The following is a 22,569-nucleotide window of genomic DNA, read 5'->3' on the forward strand; positions in this document are numbered from 1 at the left end:
TGCACTTTTCCCTGATTTTGATTCCTCATTGGCTCTTTTCTTGAGACATTAAAGTGATGATTATGTAAGAAAAGTCAAATTCTGCTTCCATCACGCATTTGTAGGTGATTTTTCAATTCTGTTTCTTTATGCTTTGGAAAGCATCTTTTAAAAATTGTGAATTGCTTGGAGATCAGAAAGTTACAAATGTGGCATTTTTGTTTCATTTCTGTTCATTCAAACTGCATAAAAGCAGTGAAGAACAGGCTTATACAACAGAACTACTTTGCTATGCAAGCGAATCAAAGGTTTTGTCTAATAATTCAATGGACCATGGTCATTTCTTCTAATGATACTACAGTTACCAAATCAAGGCACTGTTCAAATAGCAGTTTTGTTCAGAGGTTCTTGTGTGTAGTGTTTCTTACTCAACTCATCCCAGGCTTCGGTTACTAATTCTAAAATGTCATTGTGGAGCAAATAATGCAGACTTGGGATACAGTATTCATACGAGAGAGGCATTTTTTGTGGCATTTTTGTCTAAACTATCCACACCCTGGGCCTTATCATACACCCGGTGCAATAAGGTGCAAGACGTGTTTGGAGCGAGTTGTTGCTATTTTCAGACCAACGCAACTCTAATTTTTCCATTTTGCAAATAGCAAATCCATTTGTGCCACTTTGTAGACTCTTTGATATGCCAGTCTACACACAGGAGGTGTGTAAAGGTGCATTGTTGGCATGTTGCCATTTTAAGGCACTAAAATAGACTGCACCACTGACCAACTGAAAGCTGGCCTAAAGTCCATTAGTTGTGTGCCTTAAACGCGTGTACACATTGCTTAATACACACAGGATGTACAGCAATGCACATTATTAGTATTATTTGTTATATGCATATTTATATTTGTTTTAATAAAAACAAGCTTAGATTTGTCCACCTGTCGGGTTTTGACCCTTGGTGGCATAAGAATAGAACGTGCTTGGATTTAGCTCAGTTTTTTGACCACACTTTATTATTATTGTTCATTTATTTGTTCGTTGGAAAGTAGAACTGAATTTAGAAATATTCTGTAAAATAAATCATTGACTTAAATAATGAAATTAAATATATAGGCTGATGGGTGTCTTCAGTGGACTGCATACAACACCTTTTCCTTGTCACGAAAGTAAAGGAGTAAAGTAACAAGTAAAAGTGAAGAGAAAGTGAAGAGCCCAGATGGAGGATGCTCTTCTTTATTCTCACCCTGCAGATGCTCTGTTTAACTCTTTTTGTCACCAGTGAAACATTCAGTTTTTTTCATTTACAAAGTTTGCCATGTGAATAGCAAATGTGCATCGCGTGACCCAACTGATTCTTAAAGGGAAGAGGAGATGAGACTCTGATGCACGTTATGCTCAAAACACAGCAATAACTTAAAAGAATTTATAAAATCTATAAAAGAATAAGCACAACCCTATTAGACCATGCCCTAGGGTGCAATTTTCCATTCTTAAAATAGCAAAAGTGGATTCGCACATGCCCTTAATACTTTTGCACAATGTACTTTTTTTTTTTTTTTTGTGGTTTCAGAGCATTTCATCTAATTTTAAGCCGGCTGTCCATGAGAGTAAATAATTGTCATCCAATCAAATGGTGGTAAGGCTCAACGTGTTGTAATTAAAAAAAAAAAAAATTAATCCCCAACACTGAAGGACAGCATGGCGTTACTTTACTCCAGACACAGACATAAGCCACCACATTTACAATGTTTTCATTCAGATTTATTGATATGTTTGCTAATATTTAATATATTATATATAAAAAAGAGATTGCACTTGCTAATTAAAGTTTGAAATCTTTTGTTACATTGCAAGCTTTAAATCAGGATTTTTACAAATACGTCTGTCCATTTAGATGTACAATGGATTCAAAATCTATCACTGATAGTAAATCTTCAGTAATGTAGATTGATCTTTTTTATATATACATATAAACTATATCAATGTACTGATTCAGTGCTGAAACAATTTCATATGCAGAATATACAGATCTTGAAGTTGAACAAATAGCAGATGGAAATATCGCAGATGTGGACATTATGTGCAGTGATGAGGATGATGAAGATAAAGTTTGTTATTAACAACATGCAATCTATACAACAAAAACCTCAACAAAAAAAAAAGTTAAAATGTTACAGTCTTAATGTTTGTGGTTTGAAAATATATTTCAAGAGTATACCAGCAATCATGTATGTTTTTTGTATTTTATGTTGGTTTAATGTTTGGGAAGTACAACTGTTCTGACCTGATGTCCATTGCAATGGACAAAAAAAAAAAATAAATAAATAAATAAAAAATAAATAAATAAATAAATATATATATATATATATATATATATATATATATATATATATATATATATATATATATATATATATATATATATATATATATATATATATATTTATTAGTAATATAATTTAATCTCCTTTATAGGATTTTTCAGAAACATGGAACATAATTCGGGTCTGAAGGGGTTAAGAAGTAAAATGCTGACAGTGCACTCTCAGGAGCTGTCACTGGGGCAGTATCTTTTCAGAGGTACATATTTGTACCTGAAGGGTCTATAATGGTACATCAAAGGTGCTTTTTAGGTACATTTTATACTTATATGCACTTTTTAGGCACCACTGTGGACTATTTGGGTACAAAAATGTATCTTTTAACAAGTTATTGCCTTTATTTCTGACAGTGTGGGGTGGAGTTCTTGCTGTGAGTAACACAGGAGTTCAAAGTTGCAAAAGCTGGGAGACGTGTCAAACCACTAGCTCAGAGTACACCTTTAGTGACCTTTGAAGAAAAGCAATCTGGTGCATGTACAAATTGACTTTTATCTTTAACAATGCCGTCAAAATAGAAAGCGTCCAAAACAACAGCTGTACAGTGTCGTTCACCATTTTAACTGAAATGATCAATTGATAAAAATGTGGCGCCATTTTCTAAAGCCTTCATTTTCACAGTCCACATCACAGTCCATTGCAAATTACAGTTTCAAATGTATTCACTTTGGAAAGCTTTTTCAAAATGTTTTTTTTTTTTTTTTTTTGCTTAAAAATGCCATCTCAGCATAGACAAAATGCCATGGCCTTAGAGACTACCAGTACCCAGCAAGCATTTTTTTGTTTTTAAAAGATGTCTAATAGATGCCTAATAGGCGTCTAAATATAATAGTCTCGACTAAAATAGGTTACATTTTAGCAGTCAGTGAAAATCGAATAGATGTCTAAGAATAGGCCAAAACTAGACTAGTCATCAAATAAACAGAAATGAATGACTATATAAAGTCTGTCTAATCTTATTTCAGTATCGTTACCCTCTCGACCCCTCTACTGAAAAATGCCATCTGTTTAGTCCCTAGTACTGATAGACCAGTGTTTCCCAACCCTGTTCCCGGAGGCACACCAACAGTACACATTTTCAACCTCTACCTAATAAAACACCTGAGTTAACTCATCAGAACATAATAAGTGTCTCCAAAACCTGAAGTTATTGCATCAGATAAGTGAAACATCCAAAATATGTACTGTTGGTGTGTCTCCAGGAACAGGGTTGGGAAACACTATGATAGACTACAACAATTGGAACTACTGCTTTTCCCTGTTAACAATAGAGTGGTGAAGGAAACACATTAAAACATTTAAGACTACTTTGCTATGAGTTTCCTTGGGACTTTTCTGTTGGATTTTACAATGGGGATTTTCAATTAAACAGTAAAAAAGAAGATGATTAATAAATAATTTAGAAGAATTCAATAATTAATCAATAAATTATTCAAGAATTCAGTTGCTCATATATACATTTCTTAAAACAACTATCAATATAAAATGGGAGTGACTTTGAGAAACAATACAAAATTGATCACCATAAAATCTAAATTGAAAAAAGACTTTTTAGATAATGTGTCCATAATAATGCAAGACTGCTGTTTCACACAGTGAATTGGTTAAAAGTGACACTAACACATTTTAATTTCCCATTCTCTATTTTAAATTAATCATCAGATTTCACACTAAACATTAAAAAGGTTTCTTTAGCTTCAAATCTTTAAAGTAAAATGATTTCTGAAAGACCATGTAATATTAAAAATATTGCAAATAAAATATAACTTAAAATACATAATTTAAATACGATTCTGAAATAAATTTCCATAATATTTGTATTTTTACTCCATATATTTTTTCACTCCATATCTATGAATAGCTATGTTAAAACTTTATAAGTTTTTACAAAACTGAAATCTGAGAGCATCCCCTGAAAACTTATCAAATACCTCAAGGGCTGCAGGTAGTAATAACGGTGCGTTATTTCTCTGGATATTTATAAGTGCTTGGCAATTATCCCTTTATTAATATATGTGCCTCATTTATATTGTCCTCATTTCCCTAACAACGTCTTTGGCATGCATTAGGATCCTTAATTTATGTCACAGCAGCAGCAGGCTTAAACTGATCATCATCCTTTAGACTTTTAATATTAAGATGTGTTCACAAAATAATAATAAAAAGACATCATCTCTGGTCTTTTTTAATAGGATAGGTTATGAGCAAAAGATTAAAAGATTGGTGACATTTTTTTCAATTTTAGCAAGACATCCAAAGCCCAATTTTGTCTCAGAGTCCTGTGTGGATCAATAGAACACATCAAGAATGTCCATCACCATTCAGGAAGTTCGGTGGCACTCAAAATTAATAAAGCCGAGGCAATAAATCAGAGACATGGGAATGTGATACTGAAAGATGATGAATTGATGCAAACCGTCAGTGCAACAATCAAACTTTAAAAGATTCAGCTCTTTTTCATTCATGGACTTTGCAGCTGGAATGAGCTTTACTTTTTAGAAAAACGCTGATGGCTTATGTTAGGAAAAACAGTCTAGATTTTGACTGGATCAGATGTAATGAAACAGGCCATGAAGAGATTTGAGCGCCAAATCTTAGATTGACTTGTAACAGGCTTTTAGGCTTTACCTTTGAAACCAAATTACAGAGGTTAAACAAGAGCTGTTTGCAGATCATCTGGGTCCAGGAACCCCCATGCATAATCTTAATAGAACATCTTCTGTAAATATTTATAAAGGCCATCGCAAGGCTATTATTGAAACTGACTTCAACACCCTTGTAAAATCCCTCTTGATATGGATCAGAATAGTTATTAGACCATAAAGAATAATAGACGTTTGCTGGTCAGTGCATGATAGCATGATACCATGATTGATTTGTCTAAATGATTTACGTACCATTGCATTGAGATAAACACAATAGATAACATAAGTGACCCTGGATATATATATAAACAGTTATTTTATGACAAGGATAAATAGAATATTAAATAAAGATCATGTTCCATAAAGACATGTTGTAAATGTCCTACTGTAAAGATGCCATAAACTTTTTATATTAGTAATATGCATGATTTATAACTTAATTTGGACAAATTTTCTCGTAACATTGTTTTTTTCAAACCTCCAGATTCCAAAATAGTTATATTTCTGCATGATTTTTAAACTTTTCAGCCTTTGACCCCAAAATAACAATTTCAGTTACTCCCAACCCCTCACTGTCCTCGAAGGTGCATAGAATTATACAAACATTTCACAAAATGGTACACACGCACACACACACACGCACACACGCACACACGCACACACAAACACACCAATAGGCCCAAGCATGTTGACAACATTAAAATGCGCAACAATCAAACAACATTATTTTGTTTTTTAGAATTTATCTTTTTGTTTATTTATACCACAATCTAATGTGATTGGTGGTATATTCTTTGTCTAATTTTGTTAATAACATAAATAAATATTTTCCATGCATGTTCAATAAAAAAGGTCAAGAGACAGTTTTCTTCAATCTCAAAAATATTAGTAATTAATTGAAAAACAAATAAGTAATTCGATGAACAGAATTCTGGTATCCTGCAATGCAAGAATTACATACAGAAAGTGAGCAACAATTCTACATTTCCTAACTCAAGAATTTATACACAGCTGATATTAACAGGTAGAGTTACATAAATTCATTCAATTTAAAGTTTTACATTGCCTTAATTTCTCCAAAACTAGATTAAGTAAAATCTTTCCCTCTGCATCGCTTAAATGACAGATGTGGTGGGGCAGAAGGGACTTTATCACATTTATTTTCGCTTTGTCCTGTTCTTTATGAGTTTTGGTCCAGTATTTTTGAATTGTTTTCCAGTGCTTATGGAACCAATATTCAATCTAACTACAATTTGGGTATTTTTGGATATTCTAATATAATGGACACCTTTCCATCAACCAAACAGCAAGCCCTGATGGTTGGCATGATTACAGCTAAAAAGAATAGCTTACTTAACTGGAAATCTCCAAAGGCTCCCTGTTTTAAGAGATGGTTGAATGAGCTACTTTATGTCATTTAAATGGAACAACTACGTATAGACACTTCAGAGTAAAAAGCTGAAACCACATGGGGAACTATTTTAAGACTTTTGGGAATCTAGCATTTAACATTTGTAAATTTTCATCTCTAATGTCAATTATTTTGTATAATTGTTTTCTTCTTTTTATTAGTATTGTACTGTTTTTGTTAAATATCTAATAAAAGTCAAATAAAACAAAATATTACAAAAAAAAAAAAAAGTTTAGTTTAGTGGAATTCGTCACTTGTCAATCATTCTCCAGTCCTTCGGCAGCTGCACCCATACTTCCTCTTTTTCTATGCACACAAGCTTTTTATTATTATGGTTATTTATTATTATTTACAAAACATTATTATCAGATAAGGCATGCACTGCAACATTCTGTCCTCACATCTTTAAGCAAATTGTACAGGAAAATAAAAGTTATTTTCAGATATCGATGTCACTCTATCTTTTCAGTAACTGCTTCTACTTTTGCAAAATGCTAATTAGTATTTAAACATATCACAGAGAAGTTAGGATAATATATCACCTTAAGCAATCCAAATGTTTTAGGAAAAGTAATAGAGACAACAGTAACAATTAAAAATAAATTCTGTTTTCCAACAATACTCTATGTTCAGTCATGTGTAATTATTAAAAATCTTTTAAAAAATGTTTATTTTTAATGTACATGAGTGATGTAAAGGTGTCAAAGTTAACTATTGTGCCGTAAAATCTGCTACAACTGATGCTATTTGTGTGCCTTTAATATAAAATAAACAGCACAGCAGTGACAATCTTAAAAAAAAAAAATTCTAAAGGTGAATGGCTTTTTACTGTTTTTTTTTATGTAAAAAATGGTTAAAGCACCACCCAGCAGTCAAAAGCTGCAGGCGCACTTACTACCGCCTCAGTGAAGGCAAGGACGGCAGCAGAGGGAACATATTGAAGTGTTGACATCTGTATTCAATACTATTTCTATCTTCTGTAGACAATTCCAATAGTTTAATAAAACTGTTTGACCTTTGGAAATCACCAAGCGACCCGCTAGGGGGTTCTGACACCCAATTCGGAAAACCCTGTTCTATTCTAATAAACCAAACATAAATGGAGAGCTTATGTACAGTACATAGCGTTCAGGTCATGTAATTATCCCAATTTCAGAAAATTGAACCCTATGTTTTATTTTGGTCAAGGTTTAAATTTTAAACATAGCTCCCATGAACTAATGGGCTGACATTAGGATGAATAAGAATGCTAATCCATGCTTTTCTCTAGGTGCTCCAGAGTGATGTGGGCAGCGAAATGTATTTTAAAAGTTTCCAGATGATCACGTTCATGGAAGATCTTGTGTTCTCCATTCTTGCTCCAACATTTGGAGACTCATCCTGGCTGCCTGTTTTCCTGGACGGGTTTCATACTTCACGCAACACAACAGGCGCCAATAGTGAATTATTTGAAGCAAACAGCCAACTCGTTTGCATTCCAGACATTGTGTTGAGCGGCATTCTTCAGTCAATAAAACTTAATATCGGAGACGTTTCCTTCAATCTCATCTCTCCTCCTCTTCCTCCACCTTCCTCCCTTTGTTGAACGGATCACACAGTCATTAATCAGCCAGTATCAACAGAAGCTCAGTGAAGTTTGCTGAGGCTAAATTTGGGCCATCCATCACCCCGCTGGGTTGTCTCATAATAAAAGGCTGCATACATTTTTCTTGTGTTCACCGTGGCAGGGCCTGATAGGATCTCTTTGTAGAGTTTGGTCCACCCCTGATTCATTAGCTTGCAGAGTGGTAGCGACAGAATAAACGCCTGCTGGATGTAGATGCTATCGGAGTGTGATAGATACCCCTGCCTCTGAAATTAGGCAGGTGGACACCGAGAATTTAGAACGGAGCGGATCTCAATTGTGTGCCAGTCATTTTAATTCAGATAACTGTTGCAGACGCTTGAGGAGAGGGGAAATATGACGAAACCTACTAAAGACCGGCCTAAATTTGAACATCTGGCGCAACATTATTGTTTCTCTTGACTATAAAGATGTGGTGCAACAATATGGTGATAAGAGAAAACTATACTTGAATAAACGTACCCTTACTTGCCAAACAAATGCAAGTACAGTGAAAGTATTGATTATAAATACCACTCAAATAAAAATTGGTAAAAAGTAGCCCTTTTTAAGATGAGTGAGTAGGAAGCATTAAGCTGCAAACGTGATTCTGATGGAATTTTTCTATGCACGATTTGACTGGATGAGAATTACAAGACTGATTAGCCAATCACTGTAGGCAAAATAAACGAATAAAGAAGTTGACAAATAGCACAGTAAAAGTACCAATACAGAACTAGTTTATTTTAACTGTTTAGTTATTCAGTTACAATATTTTGAGAATTTGTAATTTGTACTTCACACTACTGAGGGCAACATTATGGTTTCTTCATAGAATCACTCATATAAAGTAGTCAACATTTAAAGTGGATTAAAAAAGAGCTTTTCACATTTGTCTTAGTACGAGATTGGTTGTTGTTGAATAGTTTTAGGACAACTTTTGATCCATTTCAAATGTTAACTACTGTAGATGCAGCTATGGTTTAAACTACACATATTCAGCTCAAGAGTTCACACTTAGCTGATGAGTGGCATGCTGTCCAGAGAGAGCCCTGAGATCAAAAGATCCTCAAGCCCTGGGCTCCCTCTTGTTTATAGGGCAAGAGGGGAGATTGAGTTCAGGTAGATCTCTAGAACTCTCCCGCTTATTTGTGGCTAAAGACGAATTGCCTTATGAGGGAAAAATACTCTTGGTTATGAACTTGACTATGCAGCTAATTTAGTTTAGTGAATTTACTGATGATGCAGGTTTTTGGTCGGTGAGAGGAAACTGAAGCGAGCCACGGGGAGAACATGTAAACTCTGCACAGAAACGTCGACTTGCCTAGTAAAGATTAGAACCAGTGATGTTCTTGCTGTGAGGCAACAATGCTAACTACTGGGCCGCTGTGCCACCCAGTCCAGAAAGAAGTGGAAGGAATGGTGGAGGAAGGAGGGATTCTTCAAGACGAAGATGACTGTGCATGTGACCCTCTCGAAACTAGTTTCTAAATAAACTTCACACATTCCCTAATTCAGTATATTGTGATAATTGACATGCACAATATTGATGTTGTGGGCACTTCAAAATACAGTAAATAATTATTTATTATTTAAACTGCCTTTTAAGGATATTCAGATTATATTTGCAGTACAGTTCATAACAGCTTTAAATACTTGAGAGACATAATTGGGTAGTAGTTCAAACGTTAACATTTTTCATAAGTTAATCTGGCCTACAACATGCTGGAATGGTGATTGAACATTCTGTGACTATTTATATACAAAAATAAATAAAAATATCTGGTAATTAACAATTTATAAATTTTGTGTTTTCCATTTCCAGTGTGAATTGCATAATGGGATGTTGATCTTTGCTCTGTCAACTTTTGATTTGGAAAACTCAACTCTACACTTTAACAAAGTGACATTTGTTGACATTTTGGTACTTTGAAATAATATAATGAAATAAAAAGAAAAAATAAATCTGTAAAATAACGGAAAATGTACCACCAACCCAGACAATATGTTATTTAAACAAAATGTTACATTTTCCAACTTTCTTAAAATTAAACGTTGTCAGAAGAAAGATCAATGTATTATAATGATATTCAAAAGCATAAATAATGAAAAAAATTAATCACAAAATATGGAAAACTGTTAATTTACAGGTATTTTTACAGTGTAGTATAGCAATAAGGCTTGAATAGTTAACATTAGTTAATTTTATTTCTATTTAATTGTGGCATTTAATTTGTAGTCATAATTTGATTACAAGTTGTAATCGTTTTATTAAACGAAGATAATAACTAACAAAACTCAGTTGTATTTTTAACTAATATTAACATAGCAACTGTAATAAATCTGGCTTTTTCTCACTGTTGATTTGAATCCATTAACTAACATCTACTAATGATGAGACTTTACTCTAAAGTGTCCCCTATCATACTTCATAATTCTTTTGCTATTTATTTGGTTGAAACTGTTGTTTCCTATCATTAACATACAAAAAAAGCAATACACTAAGTATTTTTGGCTATCATACCTCTTAAGTGAACCCTTTTTGCATCTTAGTTGAACATTGCGATAATACAGTATACCGTGGGAAAAGCTTCAGCAATTAATCGCAACAATAAAAGTTTAATATTGTTTATATGCTTTATTTAAACTCTTTAAAATCTACTGTATCCACTAGCTAAATCATCAAATCACAGATTTCTTAAATCAGATGCCAAACACTAACAACAAACGATCATATTATACACCCTTTATACACTGTCAGTGTGCTGTAATACAATCAGAAAGTCAAGACCAGTTTCTCAGATAGCTAGACAGTGATTCATCTTTCATGAATCCCTAAAATACTGTTGTCTGGCACATAGTGAGCCTGGAAACTAGTGTAGTAAAGTGCTTTAAAAAGTGTAATATGAATAAACGATGCTGCTGAGACTTGGACACAGAAGCAGTAATTTTTAAGTCACAACAAGCTGCAGTAAAATAATACGGTTGATCTATTGACCATTTTGACGGATGTAAACAATAACAATGGTCCTTACAGTATGTGTTTCTTGTTTTACAGTTTTAATTTCCATAGCTTCTGAGAATGCAAAAAGGTTGACATGTTGATTAATGTAAAGTTTACATTTTAATGTAAATTTATGATAAAATTTTCCTTGTTACAGTTGTGAAGTAGTTTGACAACAAACAGGAAATGAGCCAATGACATCACCACATTGAAAAGGTCTATACTGTAGATTGCATTATGTACAGTAGATGTGGTGCAACAGTATGGTTTATCGTATGGTGTAACATTAATTTATTAATAGCATCTTTTTTTGCATACAGAATTTGTTGCATACATATGATGCAACATTGTGTTTTCTGTATAAAATCTACAATACTCTTTAATTCAGATTTTCTTCAACACTGGTTTCTCTAGAATCTCCCATCTTTTAGTTATAAATTGCATTGATGAATTTTTGATGCATGAATCTTGCACCTTCACTAATCTTACTCTAAATAATTTACTAGACGTGTAATCAGCCCATATATTATTGAATGAAATAAAACCTGTGATTGAAAAGAGCTTTTCAGACCATAGATGGCAGTAACTTACCACGAGCCGGTGCTGACCTGCAAAAAAAAAAGGAGACGCTCCCTAATGGTTTGTGCAAAAGAGCTATGTTATGTCAAATTAGTCGCTTATTTCTTCTAAAATTGCAATCCCAACCCACCATGCGTTGCACAGAGGATTCAAAGAGCCGTCATTTAGTGCTACAAGCAATGTAATTACATGCAAGAGGGAAAAGGGTCTTTCCACATGCAAATGACTTGATTTGTGCAAAATATGATGACAGTGACTATTAAAGAGGATTCACACTCGTGGTGACCCTTTGATTTGTTTATACTCTTATAATGCTTGACTTTCCTTCAAAAAAAATATATTTTATATATTTTAAAAATTATATAAAGCAATTATTAAATAATGCAGGACCACAGTAAGTGTCCAAATTTTGCTTTATATTAAGAATTTTTAAGTATTTTTGTTTAAACAATAAAGCACTTTAAGAAATTATTATTTATTAAAGTAAAATGTGTTCAAAAACTGGCACAGCAGGTTTATCAAAATATGAAATAAAATGATGCTTCTTATCTTTAGGGTTAAATTCTATGCGCTGATATAGATATTTTGTTTTGGGAAGTCTCACCAGCTCAAACTAACACACAAAGTGGTCGGAAATGAACTAACATGCTCTTTACACAAAGCCATTAGTTCCCAGTGAGGAAGCAGCAAGTGCATGATGAATTAGGAAGAGCTAGATAATAGTTTAAATATAGAGATGAGGGGATGGAAGTTCTTCATCTTGTTGACAACGCGAATAAGAAATGGAAAATCAAGAGGGAGGATCGATCAAACTGTGTTCTTGTGTAATTCTAGCCAACCTTTCATCAGTCCATAGCTAGGAATGGAATACTAGGTTTCTTTTTACTGGATACTGCCAAGTATATCCAGTAAACTAAAAACAATATGATATGGCTGACATTTTAAATATCATATGATTTAATATTTTGAATATATATACTGTGCTCCGTTTATTTATGTAGCATTTTTAATTGAATTCCAGGTTAAACTGTTAGAGCTTTTGGCAGTTTGCTATAATATTGAGTGAAAAACAAAGTAAAAAAACAACAACCATTTATGATCTAACCCCTCTCATGACATGAAAAACAAATAAAAATTGGGATGGTAAATAATTAAAGAGTGGTGCTTGAACCTTAAGTTTTACCTTGAGATAAAATGTTACTTATGCCTAATTTTATGTTTTTTTTTAATATATGTAAAATGTCAATACTACAAAGTTGTTTGAATTAAATCAATCTTTAAAGTTTGAGCTGTTCAAAATATACTTTAATGTTTACTCAAATAATACTTGATTTTGGTATCTGCGTTTTTACTGATCGACCAATGTAATAAAGTACTTGATCCACTCAATGTACTTTATCCACCAATGTAAAATATCTAAAGAAAGTAAACCTAAAAAAAAAACAAACAAAAAAAACAAAAACAAAATGTAACAGTTTCAGAGTATTGATGATTGTCAACAGTTTACTCTTACTCTGAATATACTTAACAAGATATTTTGCTAACATTTACTTGTAAATAAACACAATTTTCTAAATTGTACATTTTGTAGGTGGAAAAGTGGCTCAGTGATTAGCACTGTCACTTCACAGTAAGAAGGTTGTTGGTTTGAGTCCTGGTTGGGCCATTAAGCATTTCTGTGTGGAGTTTGCATGATCTCCCATGTGGGCTTCCTCCGGTTGCTCTGGTTTTCCCCACACATGCGCTATAGGTGAATTTGGTAAGCTAATTTGGTCGTAATTAGGGATGTAACGGTATCAGAATTTCACGGTACGGTAATACCTCGGTATGAATGTCACGGTACGGTATTTATTGAATCATTTACAGGAAAAAACAAAACTTATGAAAATACTCCAAAAAAGTGCCAAAAGTGTCAATGACATACAAATTAGCCATCTATCTGTAAGCTTTGAAACAGGAACTTCAATTTTAATAACAAAAAACTATTAAACCATGTAAAAAAAAATAAAGTTTCAATTTAGTATTGTTGAAAACTCATCACATTCAACATTTAATCACACTCAGCCCATCTACCCAGATGAGAGCTCTGCTAGTCGGACTTCTCATCAAGCATCTCCCGCTGGATCTAATCTCACTATATTTATTAAACGGGATATTTCATTTATCTTGTTGTCTTTATCTAACGACATATTCCCTGACTTTGGGCATTGGAATCTATTACTTGTTCTCAGGTAACGTGTTTTGGCTGAGCGCAAAGATGAGCGCAAAGATAATTAATGATTAATGTAACCACGTACATTCTGTATATTGACTGATCGCTTGCCTTTATTTCCTATAATGTATAAACTTATTGTATGTTATACTTTTAAAATGGCCATTATCGATTCTTAAAACTGATACTCAGCAAAAGAGAGGGTGTGTTTCGTATTTTCACTGAAATTGAAAGGAGGCAGTTGTTATCGGCTCCGTTTTGTTATAAATATCCACACAGTGAAGATGACGCTCATCTTATGCAGCACGGCGCCTCAACATGTCTGCTGTCTAAGTTGCTAATATTAAAATGAAAATAGGCAGTTCCTTAAATCATGTTTACATTTTATTGTTGAGAAAGTGAAACAACGAAGCCAGGGTGATGTGAATGAAGTTATAAAGTTCACTGTTCCCTTTGAAGATTTACCCGTGTCCTCGGTATAATCTGCTTTTCCATATCAAACTGAGAAGAAGAGACTGCAGCCTTGATCAAACTTGCGAAGTCTGAACTTACACGGAGATAATGCAGGACTGAACTGTGCGTGTAAAGCAGGTCGCACACCAGAAGCGACGCTCGGCGGCGCGCCACGCAGCGCCAGGTATTTTAGAATTCTAATCAGGATACACACACCGGCGGCTGTCGGCGGCGCCCGGCGACGTCTCAGGACGCAGTTCATTTTTCAGCCGCGCCACAGAGCGCCATCTGATTAGTTTCATGTTAAATATCATTCGAATGTGCGCGTCTGGTGTGCGATACTTTAATCTGTCATGTACGCGCCGTGTCGCGGCGCCGAGCGGCGCTTCTGGTGTGCGACCTGCTTTAGAGTTTTCCAGCTCTTTTCATCCCCGCTTCTAGCAGCACACTCCATTTCCGCATTACTGGATCTGTAGCAACAACAGACCGCAAGGGATGATGGTCAAGCATGGGCTGATGGCAATTGTAGTTTTCGTTACCTCCCGGTCGCTTCATTCGCCTGAGCAAATTTTCTCAGAAGAACTATAGTTTTACCGAGTCATGCGACTTCGGTAATATCGAAAAAAATTAATATTGCGGTATGACGGTATTTACAATACTGTTACATCCCTAGTCGTAATGTATGAGTGTGTGAATGCAGGAGTGTATTGGTGTATCCCAGAACTTGTTGTGGCTGGAAGGGCATCCGCTGCGTAAAACGTACAGTGAAATAGTTTGCAGTTCAGTCTGCTGTGGCGACCCTTGATAAATAAGGGACTAATAAGCCGAAAACAAAATTTATGGACATTTTGTAAAACAAAACAAAAGGAGTTTCTATATAATAAACCACTTTTAATCAATATTTTTCTTTCATTTTAATTTGATGTGTCATTCGAAGTTCTTCATGGGATTGGAGTTTTTTCCTTATTACAGCCATTATTTGGTTTTTATACTTTTGTGAATAAACATCACTGTGGATTAGCTTATGTAACTTCAATCTGTATCTGCAAATGCAAGCAAGAAACTTATCCAGAAGGAAATTAGTTCTCGGAGAACTAAAAATAGTTCTCGGTGGCTATTTCCTATGACTGAATTCCTGTAACTACACAGTGTGAGTTCTTTTAAAAAAAATCCATATTGGAAAAAAAGTGCAGCCTAAAAAGTGCACAAATTCACTTTTGTGTGATAATTTTCTGTGTACTTTGCTTTCCTAAAGGGACAGTTCATCCAAAAAAATTACATTTACCCATACTCAAGTGGTGGGCATTAATAGTTCATGGCTGTTTTTTCCAAACATTCTTTAATATATCTTCCTTTATGTTCAACAAAAGAGATAAAATGACAACTAGCCTAAATGATGACAGAGTTTTTTTTTTTGGGTGAACTACCCCTTTAAATAGTACAAATTTGGGTAATTGCAGTTTTGAAAACAAGCATGCTGGGCTCAGTGTGACTTACTCCTGAAATAGTACAAGAACTACAATAAAATGCTATTTTAGTAAATGCCTTACCAACATCAAAGTGCAAAAAAAGTGAAAGAGGCTTGAAAGAAAAACAGGAAAACAAGTCAAAGGATAATGTGTGCTGGGAAGGACAGCCAAAATGAGGCATTTCACATATTTTCCCCTGGGTGGGCAATGACTTCCCAAACGTGTGCCGAGCTTTCTGGCTCACTGGTGTTTTTTTTTTTTTTCAGTGCAATGACGGAGAAACAAAATCTAAAACACAGAGGATGAACACATGAAAGACTACAACCACGGAACATGATGGACTGGTTTCAATTTCATGTAGCGTGGTGAATTTCTCAGCACTTCCCTCCATCGGCAGCTGTTTACCAAAGTGACTTTGCTTGTTTCCCTTAGGGGAAAAACTAGTTAGATCAATGCTGAATCAACAGCGCTTATTGGCGTATTATCAATGTGAATAAAACGGGTGGAATGGGTGCTGAAATTGCTTTCGATTGAACACTGGTGGTAGGGAAGGTTAACAAGTATTAAAGCACCTCCATGGTAATTTGATTGAATAAACCCCTGCATGCTAAATCAACCAGACAGAGCGAGTCTCCAGCCTGCATCCTAAAAACGGCAGACAGTTGAGCGAGTTTAGCGCTGAAGGTCACGTCTGGGTTGGGACTGGCCTACCGAGAGTGGCTGACAAACCTCGGCCTCTGCCAATACTTCCTGCAGGGGGTCTTGTTTCGGGAAGTGATGTTCGTCAGGTAAGGGTGTGAGGTGATAAGAAAGGGTGACAAGCCGCCCATATTCATACAGATACCATCTGCTCAAGTCTGACACGCCATACATAAAAATGTAAAATAAGACACGGCCTCCCTAGACAGGCCCAAGGTGAATGAGGCAGACGTTCGCTCGATGGAGTTGAACTGTTTTAATATTAATGGTTACCCCTCTTATGTCCTTTAGAGGGTAATGACTGTAACTCTGCCAAAATGGCGTCAGTCAGATGAGAGAATAAAGAGAGTGCTATGTAAATGAACCATTTACACTGGTTTGCAGAACCACAAATGGCTCTAATGACCAAAAAAAAAAATCTATATTTTATTGACCAAAAAAAAAAATCTATATTTTATTGAACATTGTTCCAAACCAGGGCTGAACCACCACAGTACAATATTAAAAAAGCCAAATGTAGTATTGCTGTTGTATGTGTTATTAAAGGTGCTTTATGTAAGTTTTTGACTTTTCTAAACAGAAAAATACCATAATATGTTTGCAGATATTTAAAAAAAACATGGCAAGTGAACATTCTTGTTTATTGGAAAAACAATGCTAAAGTCAGATATTCTGTTTCGAAAATATTCGTTACATGCAGGATCAGCTGTCTTTGTTGTGGTCTTTTAACCCGCCCCCTGCCTCTTTAGCCAATTATATTTCAACACCCCAAGTTGACTTGGTGGAAAACCACTTATTTGATTTACTTAGTCAAGAAGCCTCTTAAAGTATGCATCTGTGGTCGAAATGTGACCTCCGGTGGACAGTAGCAGACTCCAAATGAGATGCAGTTTCAGAGTTCCACATGAGGTAATTAATTAGCGAAAAATATAAAAATCATGAAGGTAGTGCCGTTGCTTTTATTCAGAACACAATAGAATGGAGGAACTATGACATCAATTTGTATGCAAAAACCCGGAAGCGAGTTAGCATTTTAGCAGTTCCGGTTCTCTCGTCCCAAAGTCAATGTGTTTTTTGAATGGTGTTTCAGTAAAATCGCTTAAATAAGGTTTGTGGCTAACACAAACCTAAGAATCTTTCACATTTTGTTCTACGACATAAACATATCAGTTACATCAGACTCTTGAGTTTTATAATCAGTTACGCTTCTTTAAAAAGACGGTTGCAATCAAGTTGCTAAATGGGACTACAGGCAGTGTCAGAGGCATTATACGTCATCAAGCTTAGCTGGTCTGGAGCGCAGCTCGCTTGTGTTGGCCATTTGGATTTTTCTGTTATTGAAGTATTTTCATAAATACAATTTTATAGTTTGTAGTGTTTTTCTAATTGAGAATTCATATTGTGTGTAGATAATGCCTAAACATAATTTAATTAAACGATATTGTGAAGATACTGCTTACCTGTGCTGTCTGTCTCTCTCCTGCTCTCAGTAGTGCAAAAGAGTGAACAAATGTGTATAAATGCACACATATTAACTGTCATTTTAACAAGATCAAGTGATTTTTCGACGGGTTTTTTCTTCATCTAAGCACATTTAACTCTGTCATAACTGCAATATTTACACTTCTCCATAAAATGTAAAGCATATGTGACTGTATAGGCTGCTTTTCGCTGTACTTCATGACAAAAAAAAAATAAAAATATTGAATGTTGTTCTGTTTCCATGATGGAACTTGCAGCAGGTATTTAGACTGTCCCTCACACCTCATTTCTGTCATCTGTTAAGGTAAGCATGCACGTGAGCGATACACTTATTTAAATATGTCTTATGGTAACACTATGTAGGCACATTTATACATACAGTTTTAAAACTTTTACAACAACCGTAAAGCAAAACAAAATGTATTTCCCACGTAAAAATGGTCCAAAAGGCATGTAGGTCTATACAGATGTGTTTTTGCTTATTTATTTGTTTATAACATATAGCATGTAATATAATATAATAAACAAAGAGATTAAATCTTTCTCATGGACCATATTTCCAAAAACAATCTTGAAAAGTCGTCTGTAGCAGGGTGGTGCTGATGTCACAGGCGAGCGCCCCGAATGCTCTGTAGTCCATTTATAGCCTAATGTTAGCTTTTCAGTTCTTGCTTTTGCATTAAAGATCCAAAAGTGCTTAAAGTTATATTTTCATGTGAGGATTATCCGGCAGGACAAAACGTGTAAGAGTTATGAACAGCGTTTGAACATAGCTTATTATTTGCAATCTTCAAAAAGCCTATATGGGAAAATCCTATAGGGATTTTATCGAGGGAACCAGTTTTATGCTAGCAGCAATTCGCCTACAAGGTGACGTCATAGTTCTTCCACTCTAGAGCATACTTCCACATATACCCTATTGGAATAATTTAGGTTCATATTGCTTTTTAAAAATCCATATTGGAAAAAAGTGCAGCCTAAAAAGTGTGCCGGTTAATATATGGGGTAATTTGCACCTTAAGGATGTTATTTGTTATTTTAAAAAACAAAACAAGGCGTTAGAAGCCACTGTGAACTTTCTTATACTTGATGGAAAATTTTACTTTCACAAAAAAAAAAAAAAAAAAAAAAAAATCGAAATTTGATAGACTTCTTATGTGAAATAGGGCATTTAATTAACTCACTTAGATTAATTGATAATTACGAATTTGCTTCTTTCTTGGGTAAATATGAGATATTTTATGCCACTTGAATTTGTATCTTTTTTAAATTGCATTATGATGATTATTACAATTTTATGTACTTATTTATTCTAATTTTTTTATCCTGTTTTTGGACTTTATTCTGTTTATTTAATGTGAATATTATGTAAAACAACTGTTCTCTTTTACTGTGCTCTGAAATGTAATATACAGTTTCTTGGAATTAATAAAAAAAAAGGAAAAATATAAAATAAAGAGATAGAGATGGTTAATTCGCGAAATACTACTTTTCTCACGAACATGTCAAAAACAAAATGCTAGCTGAGTGTTGTATGCCTCACAAACCTATCACATGTCCTCAGGAGACGTGAAATACATATTTATGAGTCGCATGGACACATTTTACTCTCCTTTCTATTCATTTTGAAGCTCGCGCGACCACCTTCATCTCTTATTCACTTCAATTGAATTCAAAAGAGTCGCCGAGATGTTTTTCAAAAATGCTCTTTTTCACATAAGAACGCCCCGCGGGTCTGCAACGACATGAGCGGGAGTAAACGACGGCACAATTGTCATTTTAGCATATACTATCCGTTTAAAGTGTATTTGTGTCTACAAGGAAAAAGCTCCTTGGTGTTCAGCCTAAAAAGATGACGGCTGTGTTTTTAGCGAGGTGGATGAATATGTATGACATCATCTCTCTGAATGTATGCTCCCCATGTGTCTGTGCGGTATACGGCTGTGTATTTCTCTTGCTGCTAACAAGAAGCTGTCCATCTCTTTTGTTTACCTGTATGGCACTCGTTGTTGCTTCAAGCTCGGGCGCAGGTGAGGGAGTAACTCTGGCAGACGCGCAAATGCATTAAACATAGAGAGCAAAGGCAGGCAGGCAAACATTTCACAGGAGACGCACCACAGTCTCTATCCTGCTGCTGCTGTGGCAAAACTTATTCAGACCACAGAGAAAAACAACACAGGCTCTGTTTACACCTGTATTAAAGGGATAGTTCACGTAAAAAACAAAATTCTGTCATCAATTCCTCATCCTTCATTTGTTCCAAACCGCTTTGAGTTTCATACTTCTGGCAAGCACAAGGGAAGATATTGAAGAATGTATCATTGTATCATGTTTAACTTTTCATGTTTAACCACTTGATGACTTAAGTACGATGTACATTTTCACTTTTTCCGTATCCCTTTAGACGATCATATCAACAGTTTTGAAGTAAAGTTGGTGTTATATTCACAAATTCGGACTTTCACTTTAACAATATAGTTCCAAAAAATATTATTTGCAAATTCTAAAAAGAGAAACCATATTAGCAGCTAATGACTATCAAAGTACAACATTGACCACAGTCAATTAAATAGTGCATAGGGAATTTGTCCCATACATGAGCTCATTTGTCCTATTTCGACTACTATGACAACATAAATTGTGAAAATAACTAATTGAAATAGGCTTTAAGACCTAGAAGAAACTGACATAAGTGAAGCCAGCTTTCTTTACTGACCTACTGTATTGACTAACCTACTGTATTGACTGACCTACTGTATTGTTGTTAAATAGCCAAAACATTTTACAAGTAACTGTTGTTCTAAATATTGGACCTTATTCTTAAAAGAGAAAAAGAGACCAATAAAAAGGTGTGAAGCACCAAAAGTTAATTTTGAAGCTTATAAACATTTTAATACTAATTAGGCTGTTTGTTGTTATCCATGAATTTTCAAATGTACTGGTGATTACAAGAGAGGCTAGAAAAATCAGGAAGCTTTACATTATTATAATTATTATTATGTTTAAATGTTTTATTATTCAAGTGGCCAAATTCTGACAGCAAAGCTTAATGTGCTGGCCAGTTTTTTTCTTTGTCTTACAAATAACATTTTATTTAGCCTTAATAGGCTATTTTTAAATTAAAGCCTTAACAGATTCACTTTCCCCCTTAATAATATATGACGTGATACACCTGTATTGTGAAAATAATACATATAAATAATCTAAAAAATATTTCTTTATTTTAAATCTTTATAGGAAAATGTTTTTCGTGCATCGAATAGTGTGATTATGATAACCATCTGACAAGCTAATCCAGCTAAATACAGTGCTTCAAATGTCACTAAAACGCTTTATTTAAACCATGGTTAAATAGAAAATGAGGCGAATAACTGCAATAAGGTCCACTTTTTGAGAAGAAACACACCCATTTCACCAGGCTGGCTAGTGGCCAGGAAAACCAACTTTACTTCACATCAACAGTAGACAAGTGAAGCACATGCACATTCACAGCTGATGTTTAGATGCATCTCGTTGTCCATTTAAAAAAAAGTTTACCAAATTTCCGATAAAGAAAGTCTATAGGTCTGTGTATGTTTAGGCTTTTCTGAACCTTTGTAATAATAACACTGGATTCTGGATTTTAGAATCACTGGATCACTTCACATGAAAAACGTGAAATTCTGAGATTTTATCAAGGTAGCATAGCCGCCAAATACTTTTTAAAACATGTAGGCACACATAGAATGAAAACTGCAGCTTTTGTTTCTCATGCTAACATGCTAATGCTAATATTGTATTTTTTTCACCTTCAAACCAAAATAATTGATGGCAAACTTTAAACACAGTCTGGATTCTGCGTATCCCATAATGATGTCCATTTACACTAGTGCATTGTAGTTTTAAAAGTTCTGTTGAGGTTAAGCCTGGAGTCCAAACTACTCTGGCATCTTTGCAGTGAAAATGGAGTGCAGTAAAAACACCAGTCTAGACAAGAAGCATTTTCATTTTAAATCTGAAACGCCACTTTAAAACGGAAACCAACTACTCTCTCATGAATTAAAGGTATATGAGCTGTCACTGGGGTTCTACCTTTTCAAAAGGTACAAATTTTTGCCTTAAAGGTCCATATTAATACCTCAGGGGTACATATCAGTACCTAAAAAGTACAAAAGTGTACTGATATATACTTTTTAGGTACCAATATGGACCCTTTTAGTACGAATGTGTACCCAGTGACAACTTCTGTACCTTTATTTCTGAGAGTGTAGCGTAAATGCGGCCTATAAGCAGAGAGCACCTGTAGTTGGCCTTCAGTTGTTGTTTTGAATGTACTAAACCACATTCTCGTCTAACAGCAACTACTTCTAGATGTGGTTAAAGGTGGTAAATATTTAAACAATTTAGTTTACCTACAGTTGAAGTCAGAATTATTAGCCCTCCTTTGATTTTTTTTCTTTTTAAAAAATATTTTCTTAAAGATGTTTAACAGAGCAAATAAATTTTTACAGTATGTCTGATAATATTTTTTTTCTTCTGGAGAAAGTCTCAATTGTTTTATTTCAGCTAGAATAAAAACAGTTTTTATTTTTTTTAAGTGAAGTTTTTAAACTAATTTCGAGAGGAGCACGTGATATAATTGACAGCAGCTGGCCACCTATCTACACTCATTA

General features: G+C 34.5%; 1 protein-coding gene and 1 long non-coding RNA gene across 2 annotated transcripts in view; one reads left to right on the top strand and one right to left on the bottom strand.

The window, feature by feature from the left end:
• LOC147835063 (uncharacterized) overlaps window positions 1-20,058 on the bottom strand; it is a 45,271-nt gene extending 25,213 nt beyond the window's left edge. Inside the window, exon 1 of the mRNA XM_087270568.1 lies at window positions 19,910-20,058. The gene's annotated coding sequence lies outside the window, so the exon portion shown is untranslated. The remainder of the gene's footprint in view (window positions 1-19,909) is intronic.
• LOC141376372 (uncharacterized) lies at window positions 12,830-17,887 on the top strand. The gene is made up of 2 exons (XR_015501123.1): window positions 12,830-13,377; window positions 14,941-17,887. It is a non-coding gene; the product is annotated as an uncharacterized LOC141376372 (long non-coding RNA).
• Window positions 20,059-22,569: the final 2,511 nt, after the last annotated feature.

Source organism: Danio rerio, chromosome 10 (genome assembly GCF_052040795.2).
Source record: "Danio rerio strain M-AB ecotype USA chromosome 10, GRCz13ab, whole genome shotgun sequence".
In the NCBI taxonomy this organism is placed as follows: domain Eukaryota; kingdom Metazoa; phylum Chordata; class Actinopteri; order Cypriniformes; family Danionidae; genus Danio; species Danio rerio.